Source organism: Bombyx mandarina, chromosome 03 (genome assembly GCF_030267445.1).
Source record: "Bombyx mandarina strain Sakado chromosome 03, ASM3026744v2".
NCBI classification, from domain to species: domain Eukaryota; kingdom Metazoa; phylum Arthropoda; class Insecta; order Lepidoptera; family Bombycidae; genus Bombyx; species Bombyx mandarina.
The window spans coordinates 9,381,973-9,397,827 of record NC_143210.1 but is presented as its reverse complement, the minus strand read 5'-3'; the positions used below and the strand labels follow the sequence as shown (position 1 = coordinate 9,397,827).

The 15,855-nt window shown below is 35.3% G+C and overlaps 1 protein-coding gene across 3 annotated transcripts in view; it reads right to left on the bottom strand.

The window, feature by feature from the left end:
• Positions 1–15,855, bottom strand: part of RunxB (RUNX family transcription factor Runt related B) — an 89,766-nt gene that overhangs the window by 36,186 nt on the left and 37,725 nt on the right. The window contains exon 1 of one of the 3 annotated variants that reach the window (XM_089740079.1): positions 9,216–9,319. The exons of 1 other annotated variant lie outside the window; for it this stretch is intronic. The gene's annotated coding sequence lies outside the window, so the exon portion shown is untranslated. Of the gene's footprint in view, positions 1–9,115; positions 9,320–15,855 lie in introns of those variants that run through there. One more of the 3 variants, XM_089740078.1, reaches the window with a different exon arrangement.

The window sequence follows — 15,855 nt, the reverse complement described above, 5'->3', positions numbered from 1 at the left end:
ACTATATGCAGAGAAAATACTGTGAAAGGTATTTAATTTTAGGCTCATATTGAAATGTGATATTCATTGCTCGCTGGAAGATAATTTCCTAATATAACCTTTTTTAAATAGGCATACTAAACAAAAAAATAAAAATTAAAATTTACACGTACGAAGTTATTATATTCACCGATGCAATTTTTTTATTTCTTTGATGGGTGGACGAGCTCACAGCCCACCTGATGTTAAGGGGTTACTGGAGCCCATAGACATCTACAACGTAAATGCGCCACCCACCTTGAGATATAAGTTCTAAGGTCTCAGTAAGTAGTTACAACGGCTGCCCCGCCCTTCAAACCGAAACGCATTACTGCTTCACGGTACAAATAGGCAGGGTGGTGGAACCTACCCGCGCGGACTCACAAGAGGTCCTACCACCAGTAAATTTCATTATGTTTTGTTGAAAAATAAATTGCGACTAAAATTTTCTTCTCAAAACAATATATTTCGAAAATTTTCCTCGTTTTGTTCCCATGCTCCGAGCCCCGTGCTCCCTAAGGCGTACAAATAGGCCGTTATAGGTTCACGAAACGCGATATGTCGATTGGGATGTTAAACTTAATCCCAACTAGGGGACTCCCGACAACATGTCTTTTACTGCCTCTCGCTGTTTGCTTTGATTCCACTCATAAAAAGGCTTGTAAATATTCTCGCGCAAACAGATTTCGTAATAGCTCAGAATAAATATTACCTTAGAATAATTGCGATTGGGGTTAGTAGCTTCGTGATATTTATACAAATGGATCAGTTTAATAGAATAGTTTTGAAGTCGTCGTGGCCTAAAGGATAAGACGTCCGGTGCATTCGTATATAGCGATGCAACGATGTTCGAATCCCGCAGGCGGGTACCAATTTTACTAATGAAATACGTACTTAACAATTGTTCACGATTGACTTCCACGGTGAAGGAATAACATCGTGTAATAAAAAAAAATCAAACCCGCAAAATTATAATTTGCGTAATTACTGGTGGTAGGACCTCTTGTGAGTCCGCGCGGGTGGGTACCACCGCCCTGCCTATTTCTGCCGTGAAGCAGTAATGCGTTTCGGTTTGAAGGGTGGGGCAGCCGTTGTAACTATACTGAGACCTTAGAACTTATATCTCAAGGTGGGTGGTGCATTTACATTGTGGATGTCTATGGGCTCCAGTAACCACTTAACACCAGGTGGGCTGTGAGCTCGTCCACCCATCTAAGCAATAAAAATAAAATAAAAAAAAAGAACTTAAAATTTTGCCAGTTGACGTATTTTATGTTGATGTCAACTTTTAAGATGGTTTGTATGTTGCATTTTCATCAAAATGAGAAGTGTGAAATTTCAAATACATATTGTATAAAATGTAACCCCGAAAAGATGGATTTGGGATTGAAATTTCGCAAGGTTGTAGTTCGTGTGCGCAGGTGAACTTGCGGACGAAAAGCTAATGTGATTATTAATAATTAAGAGTATGTAGCCTAGATTTACACAATAAAGGAATTAAATCCTCACATTATAAAGTAACAAAACATAAAAATCGGAATCGTCGAGCCGAGATTCCGTAGCGGATCTTGCTCATGAATAGGACAGCAATAAAATCTTAGCGTAAAAACATGCATAAAGGCCCTATGCTCGTAAATAATAAAACATGTGCGTGGGGCACCCCATTCCCTACAAGTGGGTAATGCTCGTTACGTCCACCCTTCCACAAAGGAACTGGAAGGGTAAAGATACATTACACCAGTCGTTTCTGTTTCAATGCTCGCCGTTAATATTCGGCCGATATTTTTAATAAAAACTTCTCGCTCCGACGGATTCGAAAACGATTTAAATTTGGCGCGAATTTATTTTTTGTTACGGTCATTGCGTAAATTTACTGCTGTTCTCAAAAGAACTCATTTGTTAATCGATTTTAAGCCCAATGGTTATTTATAATTTTTAAGTTTCTGTTTAAATTCCGTCAAGACACAAAACAACCACCACTAATTTCATTTCATTGTCTGAATCAAATTTACACAAATTAATCACGAATCAATCAAATTCATTCACTTCATAACAAGTCAACGCTTCCAATTTTATTATATAGATTACAGTGATCGCGAAAACCTAAAGCATGTTAACAACAAAGCTTTTCTGCAAACCTTTCATTTTAAAATTCGCTCCGAATTTCGAATTTGTAATCCGAAACGTGCGAACAGAACGCGCGAACCCCTTACTAACGCCAATAACATCTATTATCGGCCCAATTTTAAAGAGATGTGAATGGAATCAATAGGAGGCCGAGGGACATTCCTGAGGGCGGTCCCAGGGGACAGCCTGGACACGGATAATGATCGTCCTACGACCAGCGACGGGTACAAATGGGTTAGCAAATGTAATATCCGACCGGACTGTACCCTACGTGGCTTAGATATTCAAATGGACGCTCTTAGACGGGAGCAAGACACTTCCTGACTTTAAGGCTGTACGCGTTAGGAATAACTTTCATAGATTTTCAACTGATTCAACTTTATACTGTAACATGGGCAAAGAACGTTTTTCTTTTATGAAAATTGCGATGGCGGATCAATAAAAAAACGATTTCGGCTTTTATTTTTAAGCTCATACATACTATAAAAGGAAAAAAACATAGTGCCTAAACATTAAATTTTTATTCGAAAATTTCAACTGATAATAAAATCCAACTGTCTTCTCAGTCAGCCCCTGTCAAAACAATTTTAGTGAAATTAAAAAAAAACCAGTCTCCCCGAGCCTTTCCCAGCTCAATATTGGTGACAATAAACAACATCAGGCACAATCAGGCAGTTAAATAAGAAACGCGTGGAATGCGATCCGCCATCATGTGACGTCATTTATTAAATCCTCGCCTCTGAGGGTAAAAATAGACAAGAATTTCACTACGGATTCGTTTTAATACTTGACACCGATTTTTTTTAAGTTCCTTTATCGATTCTAAATAAGTAAATTGAATCGAACATTTACTTATCCGAAATGCACAGTTATAGTCTACGTAATGGGGTTCATACGGTACCAAAATAAAATTGTAAGTTAACAATAGATTGAAATACATTTTTTGCACGACTCTATTTTGAATTAGGTGTAATCTAAAAGAACCAATTTACAACTATTTTGTTTATTGTATCATCTTTAAACTTGAAAAATTAAGGTACTTGTGTTGATAATATGTTACAATTGAGCTAGTCTGATTATAGCCGGGAAAATAATGGAACCTTTTGAATGCAAAATTCGATAACGAGCTGATTGGTTTATGATAAATGTGTAAAATTTAAACTCCATCTCGATTTGCTTATATTCACTGCAACATTTTTGTATGCCGATGGAACTTGTATTCTTTACTGTCATTTTATATTTGAAACCATATCATCTTCTTTCTTCTCTTCTTCTTCTCTTTCATTTTCAATCTAATCCTATCGACCTTAGCTTGCAAATTTCCCCTTCAGTGTTCACGTAATTATAATTTTATATTTAAGCTTTGTGCCCATGACAATGTAAAGTGTTATCAAACATTTATTCAAAAACATAAATTTCGGATACTACATATTATGATAAGTCTGGGTCATTTGAGGTCGGGGGTTTTGTATTTTTCTAATGTTACAGATCGCACAGAATATTAAGACAATTAGCATTGGTATCTTACTAGTTATGGTTATTATAATATCCAATATTCGTATAATAATAGCAATTCGTTACAACATCTAACAGAACTGTAACAAAATTATCAAAGATGAAACAGCTCACTGTCTTTCCTCTTTTATTTGCTAACCGATTTTCTTCTCGTTTAGTTAATCAGCATGCTTTAAACAAATATCAATAAAATTTACATTAACAAGACAAATTGTTAATAAGGAAACAAAGGAAAGTGTGGTATCAGTGCTTAAGTTCGAATTTCGACTGCTGAGCAAATATTCCTTATATTAAATCGTTTCTGTTTATTGATTTATGAAACTTCTAGAAGTTTATTTTCATTGTAGCATGATAAGTTTAGACTGCAGATCTGATATCATATTTGAGGGGGTCAGCGCAAAAGTGACCTAACCCATAATTCATATTCATGCTTATGTGATGCAATTTATTTAAAACATAATAAATTTTGATGCAAAATCGGCCTATCCCTAGTTTCAATACATAGACAACAGATGACTTTGTAAACAACATTTTAGCGCGTATTTTTTTGCTTACGAAGTATTGTAAAGGTAAATTCGAACCTCATTATCTCCATACTAACTATGGTAAGCTCAGGCCACTTTTGCGCTGACGGCCTCATTTAATGATCTGATTTTAAATACAAACAATCAATGTGAATAATAGCAAATGGCGAAACCTAATGGCGACACATACGCCTCATATTTTATAAGCAACACAATGAGACAAGACAAAGATGAAAGAAAGAGATGCAACAAGACTGAATATGAAGTATTGTCCTCATTTATAACCAATAAGTTTGGTAAAATCAATTACGACATCATGATAGAACAATTTACGGACAGAGTTCATTCGGCGGGGTTCATTCTTATCCTCGCCCTACTTCCGATCCGGGTAGCAGTGTGTGAAGCTAACGTTGACTCCGCTTGTGTTCTACAGTCTTACACAGTCGGTGTAGGGGCAAACGCATAATTTATTATTATTCTTAATGTAGGATTGGTGTGGAACGGAGCCTTAAGATGTGAGTGGGAGAAAACGGAAAGAAAGGGAGAAAAGAATGACAGACAGAACGACAGAAAAAAGGAAGATGGCGAAGACGGTTAAAAAAATTAGCAAGCCGTAATAAAAGTGTTAATTAATTTTTAATTATTATTATACCAGAAGATTTTAGAACAGTGTAACTTTTATTTTATGCGCTGCGATCCCTATTCTACATGTATTACCTTCAAAAACACATGAGCATATGAGTGAGTCGTTTGCTGATGGTGTATGTTCACTAAATAGCGCCTGTTGTCATATTTATACATACATATAGGAATATATTTATATGCTGACGCCAAAGATGTCTGGGCAGCCATGCCGTCATCGTTCGTATTCGGTTGAACTGAGTTCATTGTAATAAACCTTTTTTATACAATAACTAGCTGTCACCCACGGCTTCGCCCACATGGTCAAGGAAAAGCGTTAGTGTAGTTTATCATTTCGGGATAAAAGGTAGCCCTTGTCACTCTCCGGGCGTAAAATTATCACTTTAAATAAAACATGTCAATCTGTTGGTTCAAGAATCAAGGTCCTGTTACAATAATGCCGTCCTTATATAATGACGTTACGGCGTTTAAAATGTCCAAACAATACATAAGTCATTCTCCACGACGTACAAACATAATGAGTGTAGAAATACGAACCACACTCGCTCCTTTCTACTCTAGATAAATCCTGAATAATGCGTGCTCATTACGGAGCCTGCATTGAATAATAACACGAACGTTTGCATTTAAATAAATAATTATGTTTACATTAACTCCGACGCGGGGTTGAAGGCAAAAACTACCCACGTATACTTTAGAACCCGTACATACCGCGGGGAGTGCTCTGAGGAATTATTTGAAATGTTACCGTCAACTCCTTTTTGACGCACGCCATCGGAGCAAACTTCAAAATTGCCATTTGAAACTGCTTGCTCATTCTCTCGTAAAATTAGGTATAATCCCGATAAGAGGAATAGCTCATAATAACAAAATCATCGAAAATATTATATTTGTTGTGTAATGTTTTTCGAGTCCATATATATTTTGTGTATCCATGTATCATTTTGACTTACTATGCATGAATTTATTATCGTGATAAGAGGAATGGGCAAAACAAAAAAAATCATCTAAAATGTTTTAATTGAAATTAAAATGTTTTAATCTGACTGTGCCATTAGGCGAGTAATGTTTTTCGAGTCCATATATATTTTGTGTATCCATGTATCATTTTGAGTTACTATGCATGAATTTATTATACGAGTATTAGGATATCGTCAAAAATTTCATGGCTTTAGCGTAAGAGGTGAATTTATGAAAAAAAAATTTCGAATAATTAAAGTTAAGATAGTCGAAATATGCTTTCTTTTGAAATATGTAATTGAAAATAAAACCGTGAAATGTAATTGTGTTTATCCAACATTCTAGAAACATAACTTTTAGTATGTTAATTAAGATTTCTTTATATCTTTTTGTGTGTGAACAATATGCCCTAATGAGAAAATTTAATCTTAAACATATGCTCCGCAATTTCCAATTTATAGAAAATAATCAATCAAGTTTATGAAGTAAATTTAATTTAACGAATATCATTTGGTAAAATTACAAATAGTTTTCAATGTAAAAATACGACATTGAGTCCATAATAAAAAGTATTTAAATATATTATTACTAAACATGTATTTACTTAGCATATATCTAGTAAATTGTATATTGTTCGATTTTCGCGAGTCATATCATTAATCACGTAATTAATAACTACATTTACCTTAGAATACAGACGACTGTTGTTCATGACCACAAAAACTTTAAAGTATCCGTGATGTCGGAAATAATGTACTGATAACATAAAACGCGATTTTGAATGGTAAAAGTAGATTTAATTATTTCTTTAGTACCAATTAAAGTAGGATCAAGAACTAGCTGATGTAAAGTTCTCAGAGTCCATAGAGAGATTAACTAAATGAATCCAGCCGACCTTGGACCAGAATATTAAAGAGTCAATAAATAGCACTAAAATAATCTAGGTATATATTAATACGTGAAGCAAAAACTTTGTATCCCTTTTTAAGAAAATTGCGCGGACGGGGGAGTATGAAATTTTCTATACTTATAGAGAATATAGAGAAGAAGTGCACAATGCTAATATTTTTTTTAAATAATACATAAAAGATACATTAAATCAATAAAAAAAACATTACACACACTACATACCATGTATTTGACGCACACACGCATGCATACTATTTATTGTCAAACTTTTGTTCTTGACGTCTGTTGTCAAATTGAGAATAGAATATGGTTTGTCTTTGTTAATATTTTTATAGTGTAGTCTTGGCGAAATTTGTGATTATAGAAGTATAAAATACAATCATAATAGTGTACAAACTTAGGTACAATTCCAATTAATTATAGTCGAATTTCGACTACTGCGGGACCTCTAGTTAAGATCTAATCCTTCAAGTGAGAACTCATCACTTTACAAATTCGTTAAACTGAATCGAACTTAAACTAAGACAATAATCACTGCTAGTATTCTTAGACTTTTTTTATGGTCATAGAAGACTAATGAGTCAACCTGATGGTGAGTGTCAACAATTCCAGGACTAAAGCTGCTTTCAGACTACGCTATACTATACCGCCATATAGTATACCAACCTATACTTAGCCAATATTTTTTTATTGCTTAGATAGGTGGATGAGCTCACAGCCCACCTGGTGTTAAGTGGTTACCAGAGCCCATTGACATCTACGACGTAAATGCGCCACCCACCTTGAGATATCAGTTCTAAGGTCTCAGTATAGTTACAACGGCTACCCCACCCTTCGAACCGAAACGCATTACTGCTTCACGGCAGAAATAGGCGGAGTGGTGGTACCTACCCGTGCGGACTAACAAGAGGTCCTACCACCAGTACAGTGTGAACGTGTCCATAACAATGTATGGTGCGCGATATTGTTGTGCTATGAGCTATATACTAAATATATACTATTATATTATTATTATTATAGCGTAGTCTGAAAGCGGCTTATGGCTGATCCGAAGCCTACCGCTCTATCTATAATTACATGTGTCATTTCATAAAAAACAGTACCCATTACTCAAGGTACGTGTGTGTGTGTGTGTGTTTCTTTTTAATAAATAACATTCGTCTTTGAACATTCAACGTGAATGGAAGATCCTAACTCAAAACAGAAAATGGGTGTAAAATTTAGGTGACAATTACACACAACGAGTTTAGGGAACAGTCTCTCTAATGGCAGTTCTCGGCTACTTTTTAACAAGTTTCCGCTTCCGAGGAGAAATAATAGCGTAAAGGTGCGTGTGGTGAACGCAATGTAGAATGTATTTAGTATCGCTTAAGGTTTATTTTTAATTGTACGAAATTTATTTTGTTAGGAAATTTATGAAAAGTTGCTGTTTCATTGAAAATACGTTGTGAATTATGTGATGGACTTTGCTAGAGTTATATCACAAATTATGATGTAAAATAAATATATGTCTGAATGTAAAATTGTTCAAATTGAGTCATTAAGCATGCGATTAAGTTTTCTAAAAACAATAAGTCATGTTGTGTGCGTTGTGTAATATGTGTACATCTATATATTAATACGTGAAGCAAAAACTTTGTATACCTTTTTACGAAAATTGCGCGGACAGAGGAGTATGAAATTTTCCACACTTATAGAGAATATAGAGAAGAAGTGCACAATGCTAATATTTTTTTTTAAATAATGCATAAAAGATACATTAAATGAATAAAGAAAACATTACACACACTACATACCATGTATTTCACGCACACACGCATGCATACTATTTATTGTCAAACTTTTGTTCTTGACGTCTGTTGTCAAATTGAGAATAGAATATGGTTTGTCTTTGTTAATATTTTTTATAGTGTAGTCTTGGCAAAATTTGTGATAGTAGAAGTATAAAATACAATCATAATACAAACAAATCAATACAAACTTACAATTCCAATAAATTATAGTCGAATTTCGACCTTTGCGGGACCTCTAGTTTACTTTAAATTTGATAAACAAAACTTACGTATATCAAAAATGAACATATTCAATAAAATCATCTTTATATGTCTCAACTCAAATAATATTTCATCGCATCGTTTAAATGTAAACAAAACTTTAATTAATCCAATCAAACTCATGACCCGTGCGTTACAAGCAGTTTACCCAACGTTATCACAATATGTGCCGTTATCTTACAAGTTTAATCGTCGCGGCTCTGTATGCTCCTAGCCTAATGAACCTGCGGTTTTCGCGAAAACAACACGCAAGTGAGCACCCGCCCGCCCTACAAACTCGAGTTTGCGGACTTAAACAAACTTCGTACTAATTAATTTCTCGCATCACATTATTAATTAACGAAACTTTAATATTGAAAATCGTACCTCAGCTCTATATTCTTTTGTCAACAATAACCAAAAAAAAAAAAAAAACACAACACTATATCCGTCACAATGAATGAAGTTGTCAGAATGAAGTTTTTACCGGTAACCGCTGAGGCGCGCGCGTTCGCGGCCGAAACGTGGTCGACATTAAAACCTTAGCGGGGAAAGAAACGGTCCCCTTATTACGTCTCAAAAGAAATTCTCCCGCACACAAGGGCGAGGCGAAAGAAGTCCGCGCACACAAATGCATTGCGCGACTACACGGGGGGCAAGCGACACTGTGTGCGTGTCGCGGCACGAAGTACTAAAAGAGATAGTTAGGTGTGGGACATGCGAATTGTCTTACAATATGCTGCGTCCTGCATAGAACACATGCGGATATAAATATGTAGTTTCTTTGGTGTTCGTTTACGAATAAATAGTAAATCGAAATGACAGTTACAAAATTGCAAATATGTTTTTTTTTACTTTTTTTTGAATATTAACTTTCAGTTTTTTTTTTCCTAAGCAACGTAGTTAGCTGCTTAAATATTTAATAAGAATTTGATTTAGTCCTTTATTTTACGTAAGAAATCAAAATTTTCATACAATTGCATTAATAATCTTTTCAAATGAAAAAAGCCGAAATCAATCAAACTTTCTCCATAAACACATTTTGTTTCATGACATACTTTGAAAAGTAAAATTGGAAAACATTGAAAATTAAAATCAAATCGATTAGACTTAGTACTAAATAAAAGAAAAAAGAAAAAGTTTGAACCTTAACAACGAGCCTAAAGAATTTTATGAGGAAGTTTATTTTAAATATTTTTTTAATTACATTTTGATGTACATTGCATATTTTAGTAACGCTTTTGCTGCAAAACATCTCTAAAGATTCTTAGAATTGTCATAGCTCAATAGCGCTACGAAAGCCTACGAACCGCCAACAGAACGAAAACGTATAAATTGCGTAATGAGAAAATTCGTCTGGAATACAAATTACGCTTTTCATCATGCAGATGAAAACAAGAGCTTCTCGAATGCCAAGAGTCGCCGCATAAGGGACCTCAGAACACCCTCGAGCCAGCCGACAATGGAAATTTTATATCGTAATAAAATTTAACTGCGCACTTTAATAACTAAAGTCTGAAGCCGATATGGCGGCGTATTGTTGACAAAAGGATGAGCACTTCCAGCGGCTCTCGGTCCGCAGACACGTGGCACGCACACAAATAAATCGCAACGTGTCGCCACACACGCACACAGCCGCAGCTCACCACTACGCAGACGAACCCACACGCCCACCCGCCAAACACGCCCAACGTCTTGGGTTTTCTTATAAACCACGTTGCGTTGTACATCCTTGTCTTGTACTAGGGACCGCGGGTGTTGCTCTCTGTCTGGCGCAATGACGAGCCTCACATAAAGCGTCGCCGCATTCCCGCCTTTTTTCCCACTCCATTTTGACAGCTCGCGGCTCCATATCTGGCCGGATAGTAAGACTGTGTTCACATATAATTCTAAAATTTATTATAATAGTATATTTAACTTTGAAATGTATATTATTCGTCCAAGGATTCTTAGTTTAATACTGAGCATTATTTTTAACTACTTTCCGAAGCCCTTGGGCCTGTCACGTTATGACGTGAATAAATGACAACCAAAACCTTATAATATACCTAACCTACCTAATAACCTATAACCTCACAAGCTCCCGGTAGCATCGTAGTGCCTAGCTTTAAGGGTACTACTACCAGTAAAAAATTATAAGACTTTGTATTTTCATATCGATTATTGTATACATGATGTCATATGTTAATATTTAAAAATAATGCAGTATAATCTGAGCGATTAATTACTTAAGTGGCTTGACCCTGTCCCTGGAAGTACTGACGTTCATGAGTGACGATAACCACTCACCATCAGGTGGGCCGTATGCTCGTCTGCATCCACGAGCAATAAAAAACAACATGGTAACAATTAAAGTATTCAAAATAATTATCGACGTAAAATATCTCCACGAATAATGAAACGATTCCAATATACATCGTAGTCACTCGTGAAATTTAGTAGCGTTTCAGCATTTTAAAATGTATTTGAAGGTATGTTAAACAAGCTATTTAAGGCGCAGTGTGTTTGTCGTCTTATCGACTAAGTAGCTCAAGACGCGTTAGCGGGCGCTGGTGCGGGCGCGGGCACGGCTGGGCGGGGCTGCGGACCTGCGGCGCTCCGCTATCGGCACACCGAAACACACATTTTTCCCGCCGCAAACCTCGCGCCGAGGGTTAGCCGCGATCCGCAGGCCTCATTCGGGGGAAACGAGACAGAAGATGTGTTGCGTCTAGCTTGCACGTACATGCGCACTAGTTAGACACGGCAGCGCGCCAATTTCAAATGCTTCGTGCTAATTCGAAACAAAATATAAATGAAATTAATTACTTTCTAAAGTAATGTAAGTAAAAGTAATCATTAGTAAAAAAAAAACCGTAAGTAAAAAAGTAATCCTTTAATGTTTTTAAGTAAAACCTAAATAGTTTGTTATATTTTTCTCCTCAATATCTAATATGGTTTCGTTTTGTTTTATTTATTGGTTCGATTGTACTATGGAATTGAGAATTAAAAATAACACATTTTTGTTGTCTATGGGGGCTAGTAAACAAATAGTATCGGGCAATCCGTGACTGTTGAGCCGTCTAAGAAAAATATATATTTTAATTTTAATTGTAATTTGCGTTTGCCTGCCACATCGCTAGCTTCACAGCTGCGCTTATTAATGGAATACATATATATCCCTAGTGACTAGTAACATTTTTTAATAAAAAGGTACGTGTTGTAATCTGTGCTCCTGACAACGTGCATACACAAATGAATTACTCAATCGATCATAAGCAGTCAAGACTCGAAAGAGTGACCAACAACCAAACAGATACCCTTTCCTATTAATAATACCTATTATTAGCTTAGTATGGACAAAGCTGGTACAATTATAATAAAAAAATAAAAATAACACATGTATTTTTTTATTACTTAGATGATTGGACGAGCTCACAGCCCACTTGGTGTTAAGTGGTTACTGGAGCCCATAGACATCTACAACGTAAATGCGCCACCCACCTTAAGATATAAGTTCTAAGGTCTCAAGTATAGTGACAACGGCTGCCCCACCCTTCAAACCGAAACGTATTACTGCTTCACGGCAAAAACAGGCGGGGTGGAGGTACCTACCCATGCGGACTCACAAGAGGTCCTACCACCAGTAATTACGCAATTTATAATTTTGCGGATTTAATTTTTATTACACGATGGTATTCCTGCACCGTGGAAGTCGATCGTGAACATTCTCAAGTACGTATTTCATTAGAAAAATCGGTACCCGCCTGCGGGATTAGAACACCGTTGCATCGCTAGATACGAATGCACCGGACGTCTTATCTTTTAGGCCACGACGACTTCTAAACATATAATGAAATTTCTGCTTTTATTTTTCAACAACTCACTAAAATTGTAATGTAAATTAAGCATGTACTCTTTAAATTGTATTTATTGTTAATTAGCGTTACAGCATAACAAATCGATATCGACAGACTACATTAATTACACCACATTTACACTACTCTTTTATTTATGTTCAAAAAAAGAATGGCAATCATAAACACAAAGTTTTTTTTTTTATTATTCTCAAAAGATACGACTTTATATGCCCATACATATTTTATCTTAAAACGACAAATAACACTGAATCACTCTAATGATTTGTTTATAAATATGTTTTTTTTTTGTTAATACAAATTGCTAATCATAAAGATTAGACACCTACGTATTCAAAACGATCCGACCACAATCCTCAGCGCTCTCCAGTCGGCAAGGTTGACCACAAACTGCTCGTTACTGTGTCCCGAAACTTACATGGCGTGTGGCCACAGTGCGGGCCATGCGGCGTACCCTCGGCTGCTCGGTTCCTCATATCAAAACAAAACCTTTGGCGATACGGACGAGCTAATCGTGCGGTCTGACAGTTTGCTGGTTTAATGCCAGACCGTACAAGTAAGTCTCATCTACATAAGGACAATTACAATTACAATCTACATCAAAGCTAAATACGAAAAATAAATAATAGTTTTAAAAAATCTAACAAAATACGCTATAGAAAATCCAACTAAAAATAGAAAATAAAATTTGAATTAAAAATAGTGTAAGAAAAAAATATTTTATTGTAAAAAGCGTGGGGCGGTTTTCAGGATATTATCAAAATACTCATATCTGTTCATAAAATGTTTATAACTACTGACACCATACACCCCACGCTTTTTTTTACAATAAAAGAATTTTTCTTACACTATTTTTAATTCATTATTGAAATTTATTTTCTATTTTTTAGTTGGATTTTCTATAAAAGCGTATTTTGTTAGTTTATTTAAACTATTATTTATTCAATTTTTTCAATTTTTATTTTATATTCATTTTTTTAAATATTGTATTGTCATCGGTCCTTAATAAGTATACCAAATTTCGAGTAGATCCCACGTTTTGAAGTGGGTCAAAATCATGTTCAAAGGTGCCGTTACATAATAACATACATACGCCGTAAGTTAATAAAAGCGTATTAAACAAAATGATGTGTATTAATGTGGTTTTCTTCATTTTTATCCATAAATTAAATTTCTCTTGTAATAGGGAATGCTGTATATAAGAGAAACGACCTAGCTCGCTTTGTCCTTTCCCTCTCTCCACCATCGAATGGTTCGCGAGACGCTCTGTCCATTTTCTCACTCTCGCTCTTCCTAAATTTTTCGACTTTTCTCTCCAGCCGTAACAAATCTGTCGGGAGTTAAATTTTACTTTCAACGCGCCTAAAAAAGTTTCACTTCAAACACATGACTTAACAAACAACACAACACAACTGGTCATTTCTCGTTCGCGTATGCATATTTATTATGAGGTTTATTTAAAAAAAGGTTTTATTAAATCTCTCTCGTAAGCCTTATGATCTTACATGCTAAATTATTTCCGTATTCCACTACATGTGAAGGTGTGAATCGTGAATTTTATAGACCAAGAAACAAAATTGTTTTACCTTTCTCATTGATATGACAAACATACCAATTTTAATGCTTACATTGAGTACGACAAAAAAGCCTTCAATAGACGTCCTTCCTAAAGTAAATAATGATAACATGGCAAAATTTAAAGGAGACATTACCAAACAAACGGCGCAATTTAGAAAACTCAAGCACCAAGGCACACATACGGCGAACTCACGAACGACGTCACTGAATAAATAACTTGACACTTGTTCGCAAATAAACAATTTAAAACGTCAAGAATAGGGAAAGGGCACGACCCAACCCTTTTCCTTCGCCGACATTATGTTTTCTGACAACCAATTTTAGAGCTGTTTGCACTGTCGGCAAGTTTGCGTTACGTTTTTGTCCGGGTAATACACGAATCATTTCGATTAATAACGGTAAATCGATTTTAAGTTTTCATCACAAAATGAACTAAAAAATACTATAACACTTCCAAATAGAATTCATACCCAAAATACACAAAACACAAAACAATTACCGCACTAATGTTGCGGTCTACTTTTTTTTTAACAAAAATATTATTGCTTTCAAGTTTTTAATTGAAATGAATACAAACTCATATACGGTTTTCTATTCAGTTAACTTCATATGGTTTAATACGAGTTCTGTAGCGCATTCATAGCAGTTCTACGCTAAGCTAGTTATGATCGAGCTCGGGGGCGTGTTGCAGCTGCGTCTGAGGAACCAGAGAAAATAGTGATGTGACAATATTCGATTACTTGTATCGAGTATCGACAAAACATAGCAAAATATTAAAGTAAAAAAAGGGTACAAAAGTAGAAGAAAATGAAACAAATATAAAAGTAGGTATAATGTTAAAAATAATATTTACTTTAGCATATACCTATTTTAGTGTACTACAGTATCACTGGCATTGGCTTACGCCCATTAGAGACGGTATCGATTAACCATCAGCTGGGCCGTATACTCGTTTTTATATCGAGGTAGTAAAATAAATAGAAATCTAAAATAGCATATCTGTTGATGATCTTCTTCTAAGAACTGCAGAATTTTCTATAGAGATAACATAGTCTTTTGAAATGGGGATAATGCAAATGGTAACATTAAAATCCAACAAACTATGCAATCCATTATAAACGTCCATAATCTTAATAGTTACCACGAAGTTACTCAAAGTTTCAGAAAATATTATTTTCGATCTTGGACCATAATAGCAAAATATTTCTAAATCCACTTTGACGTATTTGCGTAGTTACTGGTGAATTAATTATGAGGTTTTTTTTATTGCCGTATTTACATATTCAAATCATTAACAGCTTTACGACATCGGCCCAGCACAATAAATTTAAGGTCCACCACACAGCATTTCGTAACAAACACAAAAAAAAGTATTTAGGCTACTACACTAAAAACATCAATGATAATAAACTCCTAGCACTGATCGATATTAATTAAAAACACACGGTGTGCATATAACGCCACACGCAAAAAGAAAACATCGATAAAATGAGCACAATCGCAACCCTTTTCCCTCCATATGCCGCGCTCGCAGCTCGCCCTTAAATTACAGAACTTCCCGCTCATAATAGAGAGATATGCCTTTAATATCTGCCGGATACAGACTCTGCCTTGTTTACTTTTTGCTTCTATTCTTATAGAACGTTATTAAGGTTAGCGAACGCGCTATGTAGGTGCGTCCCTATTGCAAAT